The sequence below is a fragment of the Apodemus sylvaticus genome, chromosome 12 (genome assembly GCF_947179515.1).
Source record: "Apodemus sylvaticus chromosome 12, mApoSyl1.1, whole genome shotgun sequence".
Classification (NCBI taxonomy): domain Eukaryota; kingdom Metazoa; phylum Chordata; class Mammalia; order Rodentia; family Muridae; genus Apodemus; species Apodemus sylvaticus.
In genome coordinates this window covers 42194491-42207757 of record NC_067483.1, presented here as the reverse complement: position 1 = coordinate 42207757, position 13267 = coordinate 42194491, and the positions used below count along the sequence as shown (strand labels likewise).

General features: G+C 50.7%; 2 protein-coding genes across 4 annotated transcripts in view; one reads left to right on the top strand and one right to left on the bottom strand.

The window, feature by feature from the left end:
* Tmem9 (transmembrane protein 9) overlaps positions 1-13267 on the bottom strand; it is a 678246-nt gene that overhangs the window by 339639 nt on the left and 325340 nt on the right. The gene's annotated exons all lie outside the window — the stretch shown is intronic.
* Nav1 (neuron navigator 1) overlaps positions 9388-13267 on the top strand; it is a 254817-nt gene continuing 250937 nt past the window's right edge. Inside the window, exon 1 of one of the 3 annotated variants that reach the window (XM_052200638.1) lies at positions 9388-9725. The gene's annotated coding sequence lies outside the window, so the exon portion shown is untranslated. The remainder of the gene's footprint in view (positions 9726-13267) is intronic. The other 2 variants (XM_052200639.1, XM_052200640.1) reach the window with 2 other exon arrangements.

Below are 13267 nucleotides of genomic sequence, written 5' to 3'. Positions count from 1 at the left end.
GGGAATGTCACGGCACAGGAAATCAAGCTGAAATACAAAGTCTCCGTGCCAAAATAAGGAAACTACTCTGGAAAGAGGGAGGGGGAGGGGGAGGGAGGGAGGAGGGGAAGCGATAATGATCCTGATTGAAACTATTGAGCTACTTGAGAATGTTGCCTTTCTTTCCCTCCTCCCTCCCCCGCCCCCTTTTATTTTTGTCTCCCTGATGATTGGGTTTAGCAATGGGTGTTGCTAACAATTTCCCAATTTAGTTTCAAGAGACCAGTCCCAGGGTTTTCCCGGCCACAGAGGCTGTTGGGAGGATACGGATATGCCTGCTAGTCTGTCGCACTCCCCTCAGAAAATCCAGTCTGGGTTTTATTCTAATTTCTGCTTTGTCTCTTCAAAGGATCTCCAGATGGGGAGATTCTGAGCTGGGGCATTTCTTCCTAACCCTCCTAGACGGATTGCGAGGTTTTTCCAGTCCTGCATTCTCCCTGGGGCTCTCCTCTGAAGACGCGCCCATGCCAGCAGGGGTCAGCAGTGTCCTACATCGGGCGGGGCGCCGCCTGCCACATACGCCATCTCTTCCCAGGAGCTGCCAGGGCGGCTGGGGGGGATGAGAGGGTGCTGTCCTGCTGAGGCCTTGGCACCATTCTAATATGCCGGCCGAGATTCCTCCCCTGACCGTGAAGTGGCGTGTGGTCATTAAAAGCGCTGATGTGGCTGTGAGCGTACACTGGACATCAGCGAAGGCAGCTCACCATCTGCTTCTCACCGCCAGGTTTTTTAATGTGTGTTGGCACGTGCTACTTACTGTGTGGGTCTTGACAGCGAGTGTGTAACCTCTTGGATCATCTGGATTTATCTTGCTGAGATTTTTCTCAAAGACCAGGAGTTTCTGGATTCTACCCAGTACCCAGGATGTCAGCGAGAAAGTCATGCTTCTCTGGGCTCTGGGAACGACTTGTGTTGCAGCCCCGTCACACCCAACGCTGCTCAGTGGAACAGAATTCTCCTGCAGTAGTGTCGGGTCTCCATAGCCCCGCTCAGCTTCGCGACTCATCCGTATCCCTGGTGTCTTTTTTTTTTCACGTCCCCAGTCCCTTTTGCAGTTGGTTTGCGCCGCCTCTTTCCAGCTCAGGCCACCTTGTTAAACATGAAGGTCCCCAGGGAAATCAGAGATCCTAGAAACATCTGGTTCCTTGGAAACAGCATGACTTCCCTGCCATCTTCCTGCTTCTCAGTTTTCCCCACCCCGACGTGATGGGGGAGTAAGGGGCTCTGGCTCGCATACAGTCGCATACAGTCGGCATAAGGCTGAAATGGAAGACTCCAGCCAGCCAGTGGCTGAGATTCCCAGGGCCCCACGACCTTCCAAGCAGGCTCCCCTGCTGCTATGACGGGCAGATGCCTGCTTTTGCACATGCCTTTGAAAAGGGGGACTTGGAAGAGGCCTCCCCACTAGCCTGCTTTCCTAGGAGTAGAGTTACAGCAGCTGATCTAGACAACAGGTGTGGCTTTCCCTCACAGCTGCTGCAAAGCACATCTGTACTAACAAGAAGGCGGCAGCCACAGCTTGGCCCATCAGTCACCAGAACACCCCTCGGATTTCGGGGGAGTGCCTGAAAGGGCACAAGTGAATGCTGGGGACACAGAGCATTTTTACCCCGGAAATGCCACAGCGGCCACCTCAGCAGTTTCAGCTTCACTGGTCTACCGCATCGGAGTGGGGGAAGGGATCTTCTCCTCTAGGTTAGCTCCCCAGACCCTGGATTGCAGCCAATTTCTCTTCCTGGCCAACGGAGCTCAGAACTTTTCAGGGTGGAGCTCAGAATCCAGGCTCTTCCAGGAATCCAGAAGTGTGGAGGGCTTTACAGTGGTTCTCAACCTTCCTAAGGTTTTGACCCTCTAACAACAGTTCCTTGTGTTGTGGTGACCCCCCCCAACCATAAAATTATCTTTTGTCCCTACTTCATAACTGTAATTTTGTTACTGTTATGAATCATAATGTAAATATTTTTTCTTCAGATGGAAGTTTGTTGAGGGGGGTCGCGACCCACAGGTTGAGGAACACTGCTTTAGCAGCCTGGTTCTTCAGGGCTGGAGAGATGGTCTGACTAGAGAATCAAATATATCCTGCAGACGCATGGAGGGCATGAGTTCATCCCCCAGCGTGCAAATAAAACTCCAGGTGCACACTGGTGATGTCACTCACTGGGGAGAGGCACGAGCCATTACCAAGCCTGACGACCTGAGTTCAACTCCCTCAAACACCACTGTGGAAGAAAAGACTCGATTCTGTAAATCCATCCTCTGCCCTCCACATGTGTGTGGCAGTATACATATACATATGCATGTGTGTATGTATGTATTTAAGATGGGATTTTGCTATGTAGCTCTGGTTGGCCTGCTACCTGCTATGTAGCCCATGCTGGCTTTGAGTTTGTTGTAACACCGCCTCAGCTAGTGCTGCCATAACTGGTGCACACCACACACACACCTTTGTTTCTTCCTCAACCTCCCTGTCATCTCATGTTCCTTTTTCTCCTGCTCCCCCTTCTCTTTCCTTCCTTTGCAAGATGGGTCTGGTTATGTTGCCCAGACTAGCCCCAAACTCCAGAACCCAAGTGATTCCCTTTGCTTTATCCTCTGGAGCAGGTAGGACTACAGGCAGACAATAGAACTCCCAGTCCTTCGTCCTCTCAATATTCAGAATGAAGACTCCACAGCAATGGTCAATGTGTAGAGCACACATAAATTCTGTGTGGAGACATGATTCCTTGGTGGAGCCTTAAGATACCATACTCTGCTCTGCCCCGCGGACAAAGATGGTTATAAGATTTAAAATTTGTAGTGCTGAATGAAGCTATGTGACTCTTTGCTTAAAAGTACCAAGAATTTTAGAACAGCAGGCACTAAGCCAAGTAGAAGCCGTCTTAAGCACGAGGCACCATGCCACTGTGCATGTTCACAAGCCCACGGAGCTGGCCTTGTCTGCCCGCTCTATGCAGAGCTGCTGACTAGGCCCGTCAGAGCCCTCGATCCTTTGAGTTATGCATGCCCTTCTCTGACAATGGGCATTCCTGTCTCAGCCTCCACATTGGCTATTGTCTCCTGACTCTGCACACAGCCTGCTCCGCCTCCGGTCTCTGCTTCAAGGCCAGCCTGCTAAGCAAGCTGCCAGGGTCCTCGACTGTCTGCCAGCATTTCTCTGGAGGCACCCACAGTGATGGCAGCGGTGTGGAATAGTGCCATCCCTGTGCCACAGAAGGAAAGGGTCTCCGGAGAAAAAGAGTACATCGAACCACCAACCAAGGAACTTGGGTGCCAGCTCCAGCTCTGCTGTGGACACCGTGTATCTGCACTTGAGTAGTTTCCAGGGCCCCGACACCTTAGTGTCTTTCAGTTAGAGGAAGGGGTGCCATTCAGCCGTCTTTCTGGCACTTCCTGTCTAAAAAAACCTGTGTTCCAAGAACTAAGAGACTATACAGTAATACTGGTGACAAGAGCCAATGCTCTGTAAGACACCACTCAGACATCCCACTTCATGCTCCCAACAGTCCTGTAAGACTGGCAGTGTTGTTACCCTTAGAGATGAGGACACTGAGGCTCAACCCAAAGCACTTTCCCTGTGAGAAAACTTGAAGGAAATGTCCTCTTACCTGCTGTCCCCTCTCCCTTTGCCAAGGCAGGGTTTCTCTGTGTATATAGCCCTGGCTGTCCTGGAATTCACCCTGTAGACCAGGCTGGACTTGAACTCAGAGATCCACCTTCCTCTGCCTCCTGAGTGCTGGGATGTGCTACCACTGCCTGGCTTGGGAAATGTTCTAAATGTTGAATATGGTGACACTGAGGCAACTCTGTGGATTTGCACCAAATCAGTTTGACACTTATGTTGTGTAAGTTTTACACTAATTTATACGTCAGTAAAACTGTCAAAAGAAAATAAAAAAGGTATGCACTGACGCTAGCTTATGGAGGGCTCCTCCCCACCACCTACGCTGCCAGAATCCATGTTCCTCCATCCATGCATTCCTCTAAAGGAACAGACTACAGGAGCCACATGGCATGCAGTTAACTTTGGCCCTAGCCCTAAAAAACTGTGAGACACCCCCACCTCAGCCCCACCACGCACACACAAGGTACTTACCCTCCATTTCTTCGCTAACCAAATAGAAATAAAAGTGATAGCCACGCCAGGCGTTGTGGCGCACGCCTGTAATTCCAGCACTTGGGAGACAGAGGTAGGCAGATTTCTGAGTTCGAGGCCAGCCTGGTCTACAGAGTGAGTTCCAGGACAGCAGGGGCTACAGAGAGAAACCCAGAGAAACAAACAAACAAAAAAAAAGTGATAGCCATGGGGCCTGCTATCTGTGGTTCAGCCCGTAAAGGTGCTTGTCTACAAACCTGACTACCTGGATTCAATTCCCCAGGATTCGTGTGAGAGAGAGAGAGAATCAATTCCTATAAGTTGTCCTCTGACTTCCACATATACATTGTGCATATGTATACACCAATGGGCAAAATCATACACAGTAGATAGATAGATAGATAGATAGATAGATAGATAGATAGATAGATAGATAAGTGTCTTTTTAAAAGGACACTTAATAAACAGCCAGGCCTGGTGATATGCATCTGTAGTTCTTACTACTTGGGGCAGGAGGAACACTTGAGCCGAGGAGTTTAAGGCCTGCCTAGGCCATATAGATATCCTATCTATCTTTTTTTTTTTTTTAATGTCGTATGGGTGTTTTGCCTCTGCATAGTTCTGTGCACCTTTTCTGTACTCAGTGCCTGTAGAGGCCAGAAGAGAGTGCCAGACACCTAAAATTGAGTTATAGGCTTTGTGAGCCTCCGTGTGGGTGCTGGGAATTAAATCTGGACCCTCCGGAAAAGCAACCAGTTCTCTCTCTCTCTCTCTCCCTCTCTCTCTCTTTTTCTGTTTGTTTGTTTTTGTTTTTTGAGACAGGGTTTCTCTGTGTAGCCCTGGCTGTCCTGGAACTCACTCTGTAGACCAGGCTGGCCTCGAACTCAGAAATCTGCCTGTCTCTGCCTTCCAAGTGCTGGGCCTAAAGGTGTGCACCACCACTTCCTGGCTCAGCCAGTTCTCTTAACTGCTGAGCCACCTCTCCAGCTCCCTATCTTGACTCTGTCTTTTAACAAGAAACTTTAGGGTGTGTGGGGAGGGGCAGTGGAGGGGTGCAGGGGATGACTTCACCATCAAAGTGGACAATCTCCTGAACCAGATATGAGGGCATGCGATCCCCGGGCTGGGGAGGTAGAGGCAGGCGGACCATTGGGACGCTCTGGCCAGACAGTATGGCCTAACTGGTGATCTCCAGCCCAGTGAGAGATCCTGTCCCAAAGGAAGTGGACAGCATTCCTGAGAATGATGCCCGGGGCTATTCTCTCGCACACGAACCTCCTACTCACACTGAATACACGTACACTTGCATACACAGACATATTTTTAAAAATGAAATTTAAGACTTTTAATAAAAGACAAAAAGAAAGCCCTAATGTTTATTAAGCAGGCTTGTTATGATATGGCTTGGTATAGGTTGAGAGCTTAAAGCAGCTACAGACACCCAGCAAGTGCATATAAGTGGACAGACTCTTATTACCTCCGGGTCTGCAAAGCCTGCGGGAGCCAGGCTTCTTAAAGGGGCCCGGTTTCTCTCCACCAGCCTCACTCCTGCTTTCCTGGCCCTTAAAGGAACACTCCTCTTCAAAGGCCATCTTTGGAAAAACACTGGCTCTCTGCACATCTTACTTCCTGGTAAGAGGGAGAAGCTCATCTTCCCGATAAGGCAGTGACTTGCTGGCTCTCATAAAACGTTCACTGCTATGCCAGCTTTCCCCACAGACTGCACCTCCTGGGCCCTCCTTCACTCTAGCAATCAACGTTAAAAGCAGCAGCCAGGGCCGGCATCATGAGGTCAGAGTGGTCAAGGACAGGGCAAGGGCAAAACATTCTGGCCGTACCAGAAGTCCCTTGCTGGCTCGTGAGCCAAGCTAGAGAGGGCAGGGTTATGTATGAACAGACTTCTATTTCTCAAAAATATACTTTGCAGCACTGAGGCCAGAAACAGTGAAGTGAGGAGTTGGGAGAGTTGAGGGCACCCAGTGTAGGGCGGGGGAGGTGGGCATGACCTAGTGTGGGTGGGGCAGGACTGGGTATGATCCGGTACTTTCTGTGCTATAACTGCTCTTCTGCTTATGTTTGAGTGGCACTGTCTAAGCCACACCCCCTTCTAGGATCTCCGCCGATACCACAGCCTTGGTAGTGTGTACTGATGTCCCCTGGGTGGAACCCCACTTTCACTGATGAGCAAACTGAGGTGACGTACTTCAGTAAGTGGCACCGGCCAGGCACGGAGGGAATCATGCCCTCTGCAGCCAAGCCCAGTGTTTTTCCACTGGCTTCGGAGGAGGAAGTCAGAAGGTCCCTGGACTCCACCTCAGGAGCACTAACAATGAGTGTTTCTTGCAAAGAAAATGAAGCCACGTACTGTCTTCATATCCTACCAATCTCCTCGGACACCGCTCTGAGCGCCCTGAAAGAAGCAAGGAGGGACAAGAGTGCCCTGTTATGGGCCACAGGGAATGCAGAGCCTGGGATTCTATTCAAATGCCCAAAGTCCCACATCGGGGGACACCAGTGGCAGGACCCACCCCACCCTACAAGGCAATCAGGCTGTGGCAGAAAAAAAAATTTTTCCTATACTTTCTGGGGCTTCCGATGCTCTGTCTTAAGCCAGGTCTGAGACTCAGTGGGCTGACCTCACGCTCCTTAGGCTGACTTTTAAAACCCTGTTTGTCACACTGACCTTAATCCTCTTGTTAACAAACTACCCTGAGGCAGGGGACAGAGAAGGGGCCAGCCTTTGGGGAGGGGGTGGTATCAGCAGTCCTGGAAGTCACTCCTCTGTTAGGGAAACTGTGGCCAAGCCTAGGTGGCCAGCTGAGAACTTGATTCACTCTCCTACCCTTCATCAACCAATCTGCTCCCCACCCCCACCCCAGCACCTTTCTGGCTCCTTCCATCTGACCCCATCTGCAGCCCTTGTCTTTACCTCTCATTGATTTTCATATTTAAGGAAAAGCCATTTGCTTGACTCAGAGCAACTGAATCATCACTGTGTTCAGACAAAAACCACTCACAAGGTAGGCACTCGGCAGAGGCCACTTATGGGTAGGACCCTGCCTCTTCTCCAAGGAGAACTCTGTCTATACTGGCTCCTGGCTGTTGCTCTCTGATGTTCTCACCCATGGAAGCCTTCCGACACTGCCTGTCACCCCAACAAGACTGAGTCCTTTTCTTCTCTTTCACAACCCATGGATACCCTCCTGTGTTTACCCACGAACTCAAGTTCCCTGTTGGAGATGTGTGCTTGAGGCAATTGGAGTAGGGGGGGGGGGACTACAGGAGAGAAATACTGATCTAAATATAAGACTGAAATCACACAAAAGTACCATGTCAGCCTTCCTTTCCACTCTGGGAAGCAACCAAGAAGTGACGTCATGTTGACATTACCAGTGTGGCTGCAAGGGCCCCCATACACGTTCATTTTCCCGATGTCCGTGGGCAATTCAGCTTCCGATGCCCATTTGCATGGCATCCACAGTCTTTTGTCCCTGGGACTTCAGGGTCAAGAAACCTAAGCAGTCCTATTCAGTGAGCACCAGGGAAACAGTCTCTCTGTGTAACCCAAGTTGGCTTCAAACTCGTGGATTCCTTTGCCTTAGCCTCCTGAGTGCTGAGATTACAGGTATGTGTCACCCATACACAGTGATGTCTTCTTCTTCTTCTTCTTCTTCTTCTTCTTCTTCTTCTTCTTCTTCTTCTTCTTCTTCTTCTTCTTCTTCTTCTGGATTTGGTTTTTTCGAGACAGGATTTCTCTGTATAGCCCTGGCTGTCCTGGAAATCACTCTGTAGACCAGGCTGGCCTCGAACTCAGAAATCTGCCTGCCTCTGCCTCTCAGAGTGCTGGGGTTACAGGCATGCACCACCACCGCCTGGCACCCCTTCTTAAGGCAAGGCACCCCTAATGCAGGCTGGGAGGACTCTGAAAATAAGAGGATTCCTATCAGTGAGTGTCGAGTTGAATGCAGTCTCTTAACTGTTTACTGAGGATGTATATTGCCAGGCACAGGCGTGCCTCCTGCATTACCTCCTTTAATCCTTTCGGGAACATTACAAGACAAGACCTTCCATTGTAGGGAACTGAGGCGGCCAGAGGTCAAAGAGACTGTTAGATCCAGTGGCAACAGACATGGAGCCTTCAAAGCCCACACCTTCAGCCGTCACAGGCATTATTCAGCAGCCCTCTCATTCCTCCAAAGGACAATGTGCATTCACCGACAAATATCATATTAAAGTCATTTCCCTGACCATCTGGGAACCCCCCCCCCAGGTCTACTGTCGACTTCTCCTTATCCTAAGACTCGACTAGGTGGGGCCTCAGACAAGGCTCTGGGACTCTAATTCTGACTATTCCAAGACCAGGGAGACAGCGTTTTGCTTTCTCTACTAACCATCAACCCCAGCACCTTGAAAATAAATCAGTTTTCCAGATTGTTTGCTGAAACCGGGAGAGATCCGAGTCTCTGGTGGCAGGTGTCCCCTCTCACACAGAGCTTCAGACCTGAGTTAGGAGCACAGTCCATGTGATTTCTGTTTGTGTGCTTGCTGCAGTCTGGAAGCCTCCAGGTCAGGAGGCATGCTCCTTAAACTCAGTCCCGTCTCAGCACTGAAGATAGTTGCACAAGGATGTGGGCACGGTCTTGTCATTCCCCCTCTCTTCTCTTCTTCCTCCTCCCACTTCTCTGGAAGAAGGTGGGCCGCGTGGGAATCAGAAAGGTGGGCAAAGTTGGTCAACTGAATCTCTACCATTTGTCAGATAACTTCCGGGACTTCCCGTTACCTCTCACCCATGGGTCCCAGATCAGAGAACATGACCCTTGCAGGGTTCCAAAGTGGACGGACGGAAATGGATGAGCGGCTGCAGAAGCAGGTTAGGACTCCCATCGATCCATCTACACCTTTCTCTGGAATAACTGAGGTAGTTAGAGGACTTAGGCCGGGGGACCCCTCCTGGAAGTGATGGTGGCGGGTCCTTTGGTGAAGGAAAGACTCAATTGTGCTAAGGCTTCCTGTCCTGACAACTCCCGGCGTAGCTCCCGCCACGCAGCAGCCGCCTTTCTGCGGCCGGCCGGCTGGGGAGGCGGGGCAGGAAGGCTAACGCAGGAAAGGGTTACGGGAATAGCTTTCCAATGACAAAGTCTGGAAGGGACCCATGCCTCCGCCCCTCTGCGGGTGAAGCTGGCACAGTGCAGGGAGGAAAGCGAGGGCGATCCATAGCCGGGCCTCCCCTCCCGCCCACCCCCAGCCGCGGGCGCTCCCGGCTCGGCCCTCCGCCGAGGCAGCCGGCGTGTGCCTAGGGCAGCGGGTCACCAGGCTCCGCCCCCGGCCGCCCGGCCCGGGGGACGGCACTTTGTTCAGGATGCCGCCTCCTTCTCGTAGTGGAGCGGGAGCTCGCGGCCGCCCTAGTGAGAGGCTGGAGGCCGGAGCGCGCAGCGCGGGCTGAGACTCGCGCGGGGAGCCGGCTGGACCCCGGGAACCCCCGGGGAAACTTTCTGATCCCGAGGAGAGGGCTCCCGGCACTGCGCCGCTCGGGCGATGCGGGACTCTGCGCGGCGGCGGCGGAGACCCACAACTCGGGACCACAGGCGCTCCGGTGAGTGGCCCGCACTGGGCGGACGCGGCGGCGGAGCTGAGCTCTGCACTTGGAGGGGTTGGAGTCAGCCCGAGGGAGGCGAGTCCGGTCCCCGAGGGAGGGTGCGAGCTGGTGCAGGAGAAGCGCGGGATAATAACCGGGATGCTAGTGGCTTCTCCTGAGTGCCTAGACACTGCGGCTGGACCTTGCGTCTGTCCTAGGGTTGACAATGCGACCATCTAACTCCAACCCTCTGGGCTTCGGTTTCCCTTCCTAAGAAATACCTGCCATTTAAAGTGCGCTAAGTTCCTGCAATCAAAGGCACTAAATGCTGTATTATTACACATTATTACACAACACACACACACACATACAGAGAGAGAGAGAGAGAGAGAGAGAGAGAGAGAGAGAGAGATCCCGACACACATAGTCCACATAGTCAAATCAGTCCCACCACCACCCCCTCAGAACATCCCAGGGGAAGTTAAAGGAACAGCTGGGGCAGGTGACCTGACTAGACTGCTCCAGAAAATGTGCACTGCCCCACCACCACTACCATCCCCCTGCACCGGGGATAGCTGAGAAGCGCCCTCTTCAAGGCTGTTTCTCCTGGCGCCTGCCCAGGACGTCTGGGAGCAGAAAGAGCATCCCGGGAGAGAGAGGAGGGAAGAGAAAAGAAAAGCTGGGAAAATGTGAGAGAGATGCTCACCTGAGGGTGTGGGTGCGGTGCCTGGGTTTTTGTGGTCCTTTTTAATCTTCAGACTCTACCAAAACTGGCCATAGGATAGAGAACTAGCCAAGTCTGCTGATGGCATAAAGGGCAGGAAGGAACTGGGGCGGACCTGGGTGGTTGAGTGGCTTGGGCAGTGCACTAGAGTAATGCCCATCCAGCAAAGAGAGTCCCTTGTCCCCCAGAGCTGAACACAGGAAAATCAGCTGGTGACTCAATGGGACTTTGTTAGGATGGTCGGAGAGCGCAGCTGGCGCCGGCTTAGGGGAAGTGCTGGATCCCCCCTTGATAACACACTGTTTATCTGGCTTCCTGTTTCAGCCATTGGGATACCATTGGCTGGTTCAAATTCAATGCTGAGAAGCCTGTGGTCAGTTCTCCCGGGCAAAAGCTGTGGGCTCATACAGACTTCTGCACTGTCACCTATTTAAATCCGTGGACCTTTGGCATCCCTGTCACTTACTTGTGATGTGGTAGGAGGACTTCACAGACTGTCCTGCTCCAGAGACCTTGGCTTCTTCCCTCAGGACAAAGATTCCTTCATCTTACTGACTGTTTTCCTCCTGCTTTGGTTGGTGCTTCCTTTTACTCTGGGAAGGGAATGGCAGCAATACAGATGTCTCCTGAGATGTGCTTTCCACAGGGGAGGGTTCTAGATAACTTCTCTGTCAGCTTGTAGTTTCTCCATCTGGCTGTGCTATGGACTTTGGATGTGAGAACAAATAGTTCTTCCTTGCTCTGGTCCTCATGCTCCTAAAGTTGATCCAGAAAGAGAGATACTGCTGGAAGAATAGACACTTTTTTTTGTTGTTGTTCCCTGTGAGCCTCCAGGGGCTTTATCTGAGGTTGCCAGGTAAGGGGGCTGTTGCCAATCTGAGGCTCCAGAGGGCTGGTCTTAACTCTCCTGGGGGCAAGCCTTTGATTCAGCTTTGGATTTTAGACAAGTGAGAATCCTCACACAGGCCTTTCTTCCCCTGTCACTCAATCTAGCTAGCAGATTATAAACACTTTATAAATATTTGCTAACTTAATAAAACTCTGAGGGAAAACGTAATGGCACCCAGAGCCCACCCTCCATTTCATGCAAATGGAGGCTATTCATTCTTCAGGAGTTGTTTGGTTTGCCCTCCTCCTGAAACCATCCCACACAATAGTCTAGGTTTGGGTATCTAGAGGCTCTGGTGAGTCTTGGCTTGAGGAAATACCATTTGTCCTTACCTTGCCTAATCCGCCTCCTACCTCAACTTCATGTGAACAGTTTCCAAACCCCAAGGCCTCAAGCATGCTAAGCAAAGTGCACCCGAGCAAGCTATGGGAAAGAGTTCCTGCTCATCCCTCCTCCTTCCGTTTTTAGTCGATGTGACTTCTCCCTCTTTTAAAGTACGTTTGAATCTTTATCATAGGCTGGCATTTTAGAAGAACCTCTGTGTCTCAGCCCAACCCCTGCTCCCCTCCCTTGGGCCCAGAATTCAGGTCTCGTGAAGGAAGGGCTGAGCTTCTGGCCACACAGCTGTGGTGCTGCAGAGCCGGCCTAGGGCTCAAGCCTCCTCTCTCTAGAGGTTGGTCTCTTTAGTTTATCCTTACCTTGTTTGAGATCTCCTTGTCTGAAGTATTTGCATGCACGGATCTCAGCAGACAGTCCTGAGCTGTGAGCGGGAAAGAGAGAAGCAGAGACACAGGAAGAGGAAAGAAGAGCTGTCTCCAGTCACCAACTCTTCTGTGGAACACTGGGATCTAAGAAGTGTGGCAATACTTGGCAAACACTTCATCTTGCTGGCTCCCTAGTCCCTTTCACACACACACACACACACACACACACACACACACACACACACACACACATAATTGAAAACATTTTTAGTTCCCCTTTCTCTCCTTTTTTGAAGTTCCTTTTTAATAAAAAAAAAAAAACATACAAAAAAAAAAAGCATTACCAACATTTTAAGTGGAAACACCCTCCTCAGTTGCTTGGGCCCAATCTCCTAGGGAGGCTGACTCAGGATTAGTTTCCTCCAAGGGGTCTGGGATTTTGCTTCGCAGTTTCCTGTGACTCCTAAGACAAGAAAGGGAGGTTGGATGGCTATGACCCAGACCAATCTGAAGGGCTTGTGGATCTGATTCACCTCCTGATGCACGGCCTGTGGAGCCCCCTCTACCACCCTCATCAAATCTATTTGCTCTATTTAATTTTAATATGAGATGTACTAATATGCATGAAAAATCAGGGGCGCTGATGCATGCACCTCACTGAGGACTGTTAATAACAAGATGTTTCCACTTCAAAGGACTACAAGGCTATCCTGATAGCCAGGCCTCTGATGTTCTGAAGGTTTTCCTAAATGGATTTGTTTCTTAATTTCCTTTCTGGAGTGTTCGCTGCTGGTATGTTTGTACGCCGATCTTATAACCTGCTGACTTTACCCGGGAGTGGTTTTTTGTATATGAACTTGGAATCTTCTGCATCTGGGGCCACAGCAGCTATGAATAAAGGTAGTTTTACTTCTCCTTAGGTAGGTAGGTGCTTTCCTTCTCGGTCCTATTGCTTGGGCTGTGACTTTCCGTGCACTGTCTGAGTAACCGCAGAGACAGCAGGCATCCTCCTGTTCTCTGTCTTAGAGAAGAGTTTTATGTCTTTCACTATCTAATATAATGTGAGCCGTGGGTGTCTCATATTTGCCTTTTATCATCTGGGAAGGATTCATGTTTATTTATAATTTTCTAATTTTTTTTATATTGTGAAAGGATGCTACATTGTATCAAATGTTCTTTTCTTCATGAACCCAGTGACTCTTTCCTCCATCCTGTTGCTCACGTGCTGTACTTTTTCTTTCTC